Below are 9,841 nucleotides of genomic sequence, written 5' to 3'. Positions count from 1 at the left end.
TTTTCATTTATGTGAACTAGCAAACACAAATACAAGTGCGAACTATAAAATACAAACACAAATGTGAACTATAACATATAAATACAAGTGCAAACTATAAAATACAAAGACATGTGAACTATAACATACAAATACAAGTGAATACTATAAAATACAAATACAAATGTGAACTATAACATACAAATACATGTGTGAACTATAACATACAAATGCGAACTACCATTTGTATTTTTCAATTATTGAAAGAGAACGATTGATTTTCTTTCTATGAATATTTATTTGTATTTATTGATACTAGTTGTATTTATTGATACAAATAAATTCAATTCAAATATTTATACAAATACAATATATACAAATACATATTGTATTTGTATTTGTAAAATCATCTGTTTCATTTGTTTGTAATTGTATTTGTATCAAGTGATATTTGCTTATATACAAATACGAATGATAATTTTGACATACAAATACAAAACGGTACATTTGTATCAAATGATACATTACATATTTATATATTTTAGAATCAAGAAATGCAATTAATGCATTTACTTGTTTGTATACAGAGATTGTTGGTGTTATTATGCATTTTAATATTAAAGTCTTAAGTTGCATGATAATTTATGGACATAAAGTGGAGAAAGTGGTATCACTATATTATGATAACTCTTGTAACTTCGAACACATTATTTGTCAATAATCTACCACATTATGTCTTGAAACTCATATGACCATTAGTTGTTGTAAATCCATGGTCATTATTTTCACGTAACATATGTAACAACAAGACTATTTATCTACCCACATTACTCTAATTGTTAATGGTGGTAGAATATGACCTTTAGTAATTTGTAACTTCTCTCATTATTTTGTTGTAACTCTCATGGATATTAGTGCCATTAGTTTCTTGTAACTCTTGTAACCTAAAGACGGTTGATCTTTCCACTTTATTCTTCCCATTCAATAGAAGGATGAATACCTCACTTATAAATAGAGGTAGTCTTGCATGTACAAGATAATATGATAATGTACAAGATAATATGATAAGTGTGAAAAGGATTATTGTGTGTAGTAGTGAAAGACAGTATTGAGACAAAGAAAATATTCTAAGTCTACAACTATATTCAGTATACAAAAGTGAGTAATTATATTAGCGAAAGAATGAGTTGAGACAAAGAAAATATTCTAAGTCTTTAACTATATACACTTAAAAAAAAGAAAGTAAATATATGTTGAAGGTGTTCTTATGATGGAGCTTTGGACTCTTCAACTAATCCAGAGTTGCTTGAGTTATACATTGTTTATAGGCTGTTTATCCTAGAGGGGACAAGTCACGAAATACACTGCTGGATTGGTGTAGATTATGCCGCAGTAGGCTTGAATCTCCTTAAAGAGAGCGAGATATCTATGTCTCAGCCAAGAAGAAGATTATTTCATTTCCTTCGCTCTTTTGTTCATTTTATTTTCAACTGTAATCATTTATTGTAATTGTGGTATACTACACCAACAAATGCAAATGATAAATTATATATAGCCACAACTAAATACAACATGCAATCAACTTACAACTATAAAATAATTTTAAAAAAATAAAAAGGCATCGACGAAAATAGAATACAAATACAAATATAATTCAAATATAATCTAAATATACAAACACAATAAAACCACAATACAAATATAATCCAAGTATACAGTCAATTATAAAATACAAATATAAAATAGTTCTTTAAAATACAAGTGCGAATTCTATAATATATAAATGATGCTGCGAACTAACAAATATAAATACAAGAGCGAACTATAAAATACAAATACAAATGCAAACTACAAAATACAAATACAAGTGTGAACTTCAAAATACAAATACAGATACAGGTGTATCAATGAATACAAAAATACAAATGACGATGTGACTACAAATACAATAATAATTGTGATATTTACATTATCATCCATGACTTGTGCTCGAGTAGTCATATTTTTTGAAAATAAAAAAAATATAAAATAGAACCAAAAAAATGATAAAGAAAATAAGTACAAAAAGAAAATAAAAAAATCAAAGAAGAAAAGAAAAGAAGAAAGAGAAATAGAAGTTAGAGATAGAAACGAGAAAAAAAAGAAGAAAAAAGCAAAAAGAAAGAAACGAAAAAAATAAAAAAAGAAGAAAAAAAATGAGGAAAACACGAAAAAGGAAAAAATATAAAAAATAAAAAAGAAAAAAAATAGTGTTTTTGGCGAGACTAAATATATATTGTATTTATATTTTTTTATGAATACAGACCACTGAATAAAAGAGAATACAACGGTTGTTAATCGAATACATCGACTATAAATGGTAAATATGTAAAGTGTGGTTATGGAAGGTGGATTTTGTGCCAAACTTTTGCTATTTTTGAAACTTCACCTTTAATTTATTCTAACTGCTAAAATAAACTAAACACTAGAGTTTCAAAATTCTAACTTTAACAATTTTATCTGAATATAAACTTTGGGCTAAATAGTAAACTCAATATCTTAAACATGGGTTTAAGCTATTTAATAGCTATAAAAGGATATGACAAAATCCTCAGGTTATTCTATAAGCTTATGTCTGCCTAAATAGAAAAATAAAAATAAATAAATAAATAAATAAATAAATAAAATGAATAATTTTGACATAAATTTGCTCCCCGAGGATTCATCTAGATTAATTAATTAAATTAGATGCAAATAATCAAATCAAATACAAGAAAATAAAGGAAGAAAAGTAGAGATTTGGGCCTCTTTCTAACCTATTTCAAATCTGTCCAATTCTTGGTCTTGCAAAGTTATGAACTTTAAGTCCATTTTTAGCCGTTGTATATCAAAACCCTTCATCCTTGTGTTTTTATGCATACCGCTGCGAATGCATTTTATATCAATGTATATTTTGTCTTCGAACTATATATTTGCTTCCATTCCTTAATTCCTGTCATATATCCTTTGTATACTACTACTGTATATCCATGTATACAGCCTTGTTTTCTTCAAAAAAATAAGTCCATTCGGACTACTTTGGAGACTGGACTCAAAATGATACGGGCCTTCTTTTCCCATTGCGGAAACGTAGAAGACATAGAGTCCATTTGGACTTGGATAAAGTTTCACATGCATAGAAAAAAATTAATAGATGCTAAAGGTAAGATTCAAATAAGTTTCAACACTTGGGAGCCTGTTGGGATCAAGAAAAATAGGAAACATATCAAATTAGCTTATTCATTTATTCAAGGTAAGACAACACGAGTAGTTTATGGGCGTTACAAATAATTTTTCAGACTATGTTCAATCTGGTAAAACTTTGACACAAAGGGAGAAAAAAAATAATAGGAAGAAAAAAATTGACTTAATCAACTAATCAACAACACTAGAATAGCAAAGGCGTTAAACACCAAAAGGACATGAACATGCTATTGATTTAAGCAACAGTCAAACAAGGCAACTCCATGAATTTACAAATTACACGGTAGTGGTGCCTTCAATCATAAATGAGACATTCAAGCAAATTAAACACGAAAAACAGAATACTTCACAGGTCTAAAGCAATATTTTGATGAAAGGTATAAGGCTAATACCTTATTTTTAACTTCAGACGCAAGATGAGTTAATTGACACTTGATTGGAAACACAGGAAAAAGAAGACATAACCAAAACTAGATAGGCATCACATACGTCTATAGTCATCTTTACCCGAATTCCAGACAGAACAAACATATTAAAATCAAAACGGACAAGAATTGATATCTAGGCAGGGAACTTTGAACATACTAATACCGAATTTGCATTAACATTGACTTTTAATACATATGACATATTAATGGAAGAGAAATGATATTCACCTTTTGTCGAGCAGCCAACTGGGACGACGAGTGGACGATGACTACCGACTTCTTCGATTCCAAAACACAAGAAAATTAAAAAAGATTGAGCCAAAATTCTCACAACTCCAGGCCGAGGACCGAAGTTCAAAATCCTAGCCGATTAAAGAGAATTTCAACTCTTTTTAGGTCCTAAAAATCTCCTTGTTCTTTAGCAAAATTTCTTACTTGGGGTTCTTGCCTCAGAACAACCATCCCCTCCACTAATGAATAGTGAGGATATTTATAGGAACAAATTGAATGGAATTGAGGATGAATTTTCGGTGTGGGAAATGGAAAATTTAGGGGTGTTTTTGAGAATTTTGATTGTGTATTTCAAATTGAAGATAAAGTTTAAGCTGGTAAAAATCATACAGAGAGATGGAGGTGAGTGGGAAAAGGGGAAAAGAATCAAGGCTTTGGGTTGATGTGGGGTTTTGTGGGTTGTTGTTGTACGCTTTGTTGAAGTTGAAATTGTTGTTGATGTTGGTTGTTGTTTTGTTAGGTGTTGAATCGGGTTGCTGAAGTGTTTTAATCGGGTAAGGGGAAGGGAAAAGGGAATATGGATCGGGTCTGGGTCGGCTTGGGAGTTAGGTATTGGGCTGGACTGGCTGATGTGTTGTTTGGGTTGGAATGGCTGGGATTTTGGGCTGGTGGCTCAATTTTTAGTTTAAAAAAAAGTATAAATAAACTTTTTTAAAAATAATTACATTCTCTCCCACTTTTTTAATTACTTTACCCTCTCTCCCTGTTAATATACATAACATAGTCGACATATACATAACATTTTGTGTATATGTTGAGATTTTTGTAATATGTTTAGGGAGTTGGGATTTTTTGTAATATTTGAAACATAAGTTGTGTATTTATGTAATTTTTAGTTTAAAAAATGGCAAAGGGGTTGTTGGGTTGTAAAAGAGGATTTTGGCGTTATTTTAAAAGATAACCCCAATTAGATTAGGATTTAGCCAATTTTATTTAATTTTTGGTCAAATTGAAAATTCATTAGCCAATTGCATTCCAATTGTGGCTAATTTGATTTAATTACGGTCAAATTTTAATAATTTTGGCTAAATTCAATCGCAATCCGATACGAATTATAAATCGATTTAATCTCGAGTTTCTTGATTTGATAAAATCAAATAAATAAACTCGATTTGATAAAATCAAATAAATTTCAAGTAAATTATGTTTAAATCAAGATTTTACACATTTATTTATTTTTGAGATAACCCTTGATTAAAATTCGATGTTCAGTGAAATAATTATTTAAATATAAAAAATTACATGATATCATATATATGAATGCGATAATATAGAATTGCTACTTAAAATGACAGAATTACCTAGATAAATATTTTTGAAAAGTCTTGTTATCTGGATAAAATAAATGTTGCAATTTTATTTAAAATCAAAGAAACACAAAATTAAATTTAGTCGTGAAGGGCAAAAATTAAGTGTCACCAGTATGAACCAAGTACCTTCGTGTAGTGCCCCATTTATGTTTTCCTGTAGGCTGAATTTCACAATGTAGAAATTGTGTCCTAAGTCAAATAAGACTAAATTCTCTGGTGATTTCTATTGATCTGTTAATTTCGTCTTGAGATATTAGTGTGAGTTATTTCTTCCTCACCAATTTTACTATGACAGAAAATTCTATGGTTGGTAAATTCTTGTCCACCCTTTTGCAGAAATTGAGACTAGACTATCGTCTATTTCTGTGCTGGTCTCAATTTCTCTTACAATTGTTTAGAGCTATTGAGTTGCGTATTCTTATCTTTAGGATTGATTTAAATGTCTATTTGACTATTTGGCCTTTATATATTTGTTGTCCCTCATTTGGTGGATTCGGTGGTCTAGTGGGTGGTGACACTGCTAGTTGGTTGTGGTCATTGGTCATACACTCCGATTGGTTTTCTAGAGAGAAAACATTAGTTTTCAATCATTGTTAGAATTATTTGATTGATAAATATAAATGAATAAATCATTTATGTGTACTGTTGAGAGATTAAGGTTGCATTTATTTTTATTAAGATTGAGACGTTTGAATTTGAATGCACATTTGAATGATTAATATATTGTCACTATATTTAAAAAGTGAGTAATTAAGACAGTTTATTTTTCAACATATGAATGTGTAAATTTTATTTATTTGTATATATAATAAAAATACAATTCAACTAAAAAATTAACTACATATTAAAAAGATATTTAATTCAATAAAATTATCATTTGATTGAAAAAAGAACATTTATATTGTTAGTGATAGTAAAAATGGTTTGTACTTGTGGTGGTGGTGCTAATGATTGATGTTAGTGACTAGTAATGTTGGTGGTGATAGTTGTGTTAGTAGAGATGGTTGGTATTGCAGTGACTGTTATAACGGTGGCAATTAATAGTGGTGGTGGTGGTTGTAAAGTGAAGATGGTTGATATTAGTTATTGCAGGTGTTGATTGCGATGGCTGAAAAATGAATGAATGATATTTGATGATGTAATAGTGGTAGTTGGAGATGATATTAGTTGTGACAGTGGTGATGGTTATTAGTATAGATAGAGTGTAGTGATGGTAGTGGTTGAAGTGGTGGTATAGGCAACAATACTGGTGATAGTGATGATGGTGGTGACCGAAGAATGTGTGGAGGTTGATGATGTGTCAGTGATAGTTAGCGGTGTTGCTAGTTGTGATAGCTGAGTTAGTCAATAGTAGGGATTAGTTGGTTGTGGTTGATGACGATGGTGACAGTGGAATTGGTGTTAGCATTGATGGTGGCAGTAGATATAATTAGAACAATGGAGGTGGTAGATTTTGTAGCGGTTGATAATAGTGGTTGGTGGCGATATTGATTGTCAATGGTGGCTGTGATGATAGAAGTTGTTGGTGGTGGCGGTTGGTGATAGTTGGTGGTGGTGAGTAGTGGTTGACAATGGTTGTGGTAGGGGTAAAGGTGGTTAGTGGTGGTGACTAGTGATTGTGGATAGAGTAGTGGTATATATTATCCAACACAAGAATACTTCTAAATAATATTATGACTTGATTCTTAATCTGAATGATTAAGATATATTTAGAGCAAAAATCTTTATTAAAAATAAATTCAATTAATGATTTGAAGTTTGAACCATTCAAATTCGGACCTCTATTAAGTGCAAACAAATAAGACCTAAGAGGGCAAAGAAGGTAAAATTTAGTCGGGTCCATCAACTCCGATCTTTTGTGGACATAATTAGTTTGGCAACATGTGTTTGTAAGGTGAACTAGTCATTAGTGTCTACAAATTAATGTGAATAAATGTGTTCTGTATTGAGAAACTTTTTTTCATTTATATACTAGGGAATTGTTTCGCTCTCCGCGCAATCATGAAAAATATATTAATAATTGATTTTATAGATAATTGTCTTTTTATTATAACTTACTTGTGAAATCATAAGAAATTCAATTTCATACACGACATATATTATGATCTAAATTTTCATTCGAATTATATTTGATTAACCTTTTTAGAATATTTATATATAAGAAGATTAACATCATTTCATAAATGAGGTTATTGCAATTTCGAAAAGCGATATATGAGAAGCTTTTAAGATAAAGAAGTAATATAAAATGCACAACGAAAGACATAAAATACTTGATATACAAGAAAAGTCTTGTTGACAAATTTAGATGTTCATCAAATAAAAAGTTTATTTTTAATAGATTTTTCTGAGATTGTACCTTTTGAAATTACCTCATTGTATGATAGGAAGAACAACTTCAACTCTTCATTTTTAGTTGTAATGACTAGCTTTTTGACAAAATATATGAAATGTGTATTTCTTTGTGATTTGATTATTTTACCTCTTTCCGTAGTTGTATTATGATATTTATGGGGTGTGGGTGTGTGATTGGCATGATTCCCAATGAATTTTTGTACCATTTATGCGATATTGTAGTTTTTGATGGCTTTGAGAGCCTTATTTTAGATTTATGTGAATATCTTTTGATTCATGCGATAGATGGCTGAATAGACAGTGCCCACAACTCTGGAATATCAATTTTAGGCTAGGTAGACCTTTAGTTCGGGTTCCGATGCACCCGATCTCATTTCGACCTGTTGGTCAGAAAGTTAAAAAATTAGAAATATGAGTGTGGGACTCACATTTGGTCAAAACGACCTTGGATGGAAAATCCAACTGCATTAGCAACTCTGAAATGTTGATTTTAGGGTGGTAAAATATTTGATGTGATTTTACTACTTTTAAATCTCATTTCGACCCTCGATTTTGAAAACTGTGATTTCAATTTTGGGGGTCAACTCTGTGAAAATAATGTTTTTTCAAAAATTAAACTTCGTCAATGCATCCGAAACATCGAATTTAGTGTAGTTGAATAGGTTTGCACATATCGGACTCCAAATAAATTTCAGACACCTCGTCGAAGTCCGGATTGGACTTAAGAAAAAACAATTTTTTTTCAATAGCTGGTGCAGAAAAATCTGCATTATTAAGCAACTTTTGGGCCCATTTTGCTTATTTTTCATCTTGCCTCTTGAGGGTTTAATCCTGAAATAGTGTGAGAGCTTAAAAGTGAAGCTTATGAAAAATTGAAAAGCTAGATTAACATCGATCTCTTGATTCTCTTACAGATTTAAGGTAAGAATTCACCATTTTCTTAATAATTTCTTGATTAAATTTTTAAAACCCCAAAAATCTTTGGGCTTGATTTTAAACCTCAATTTCATTCCTTTTCACTTGAATAATGTTTTAATCATTTAATTACTAGTTTTTCACCAATTTAACCTTCAAACCAACTTTGATTCTTGATTTTAACATGGATTTCAAAGATTTTACCAGGTAAAGCTTAAAAATGATTTTTCTTCAATTTGAACCTCGTTTTTTATTCGATTTGACTTGGATTTTCATCTTTAGGTTCCTAAAAATATGAAAAACACCTTTTTAAAGTAAAGTTATGATTTTGCCCTTCTTTTTCAAAAATTCATTGTGGGAGTCCGTTTTGACCCCAAACCTAAAGTAGTTAATATGGGTGTCGTTGACTTTTTTTGATTCCTAGATTTCATGTTTTATGTTTTTAGTGAAGTTTGGGATCATTCGTGAAAATTAAGGTCGTGGGTTCAAAGTGTAGCCGATCGGTTTCGGCATTCGAGGTAGGTTATGACAAATCTTTCAGACCGGGCTAGGTAGTAAATGATGGTACAAAATACATGTTAAGGGTCAGAACTAATCATGAAAAATGAATATCTATGTATTATGCCCGTATGGGATCCAATATGTGATATAATTATTGAAATTGAGATATAATATGATATTTATGACCGTATGGGGTCCTTTGTTATGTTGATAGCCTTGAATGCATGTGAATAATTGTATTGTGTTGTTCCAGATGCCTATTGTGGTACCTTCTGTGTATTGTGATATATATATATATATATATATATAAACATGTGGAACTTCATGGATTAACGAAAATAATAAGTGGATATTGGCTTGCATGGTTATGGAAATGTATCATTGTGGCTGGTTGTGGAAATATATCGTGTGGTTGGTTGTGGAAATACTCATTATGATTGGTTGTGAGCATTACATCCTCATATTATACTCATTCATAGAACAAACGGTGCCACCGTGGCAACATCTGAAAAACACTAGCAATACCTTTTTATGACAGAAAATGTTATATCTTATAAAAATCCTTCTCGAGAGATGTCCTGGAAAGAAGATATGGATATGGATATATAGATTGTATATGGTGCAATATTCATACCTTAAAATAAGGTCATGTATGCTTAGGTGCCGATTGGTTTACACAACATAAACTTCCAAATATGCAAAATTGGCCTAATGTTGTAAGAGAGTGATAGGGAAATTGCCTCGTGCCGTACATTCTGCCCTGGCCACAAAGAGAAGTGTTTACCTACTCCAATCCAAATGATGATGATAGACAAAATATTGAGAAGGGTAATGGTGTGC

General features: G+C 30.6%; 1 long non-coding RNA gene across 2 annotated transcripts in view; it reads right to left on the bottom strand.

Annotated features, from left to right (window-relative positions):
* LOC124887346 overlaps positions 1-4,383 on the bottom strand; it is a 9,753-nt gene extending 5,370 nt beyond the window's left edge. The window contains exons 1-2 of one of the 2 annotated variants that reach the window (XR_007044896.1): positions 3,858-4,383; positions 2,684-3,193 (exon numbers count right to left, since the gene is read on the bottom strand). This is a non-coding gene — a long non-coding RNA (uncharacterized LOC124887346). Of the gene's footprint in view, positions 1-2,683; positions 3,194-3,857 lie in introns of those variants that run through there. The other variant, XR_007044895.1, reaches the window with a different exon arrangement.
* Positions 4,384-9,841: the final 5,458 nt, after the last annotated feature.

The sequence above is a fragment of the Capsicum annuum genome, chromosome 9 (assembly GCF_002878395.1).
Source record: "Capsicum annuum cultivar UCD-10X-F1 chromosome 9, UCD10Xv1.1, whole genome shotgun sequence".
NCBI lineage: Eukaryota > Viridiplantae > Streptophyta > Magnoliopsida > Solanales > Solanaceae > Capsicum > Capsicum annuum.
This window is presented reverse-complemented; position numbering and strand designations above follow the sequence as displayed.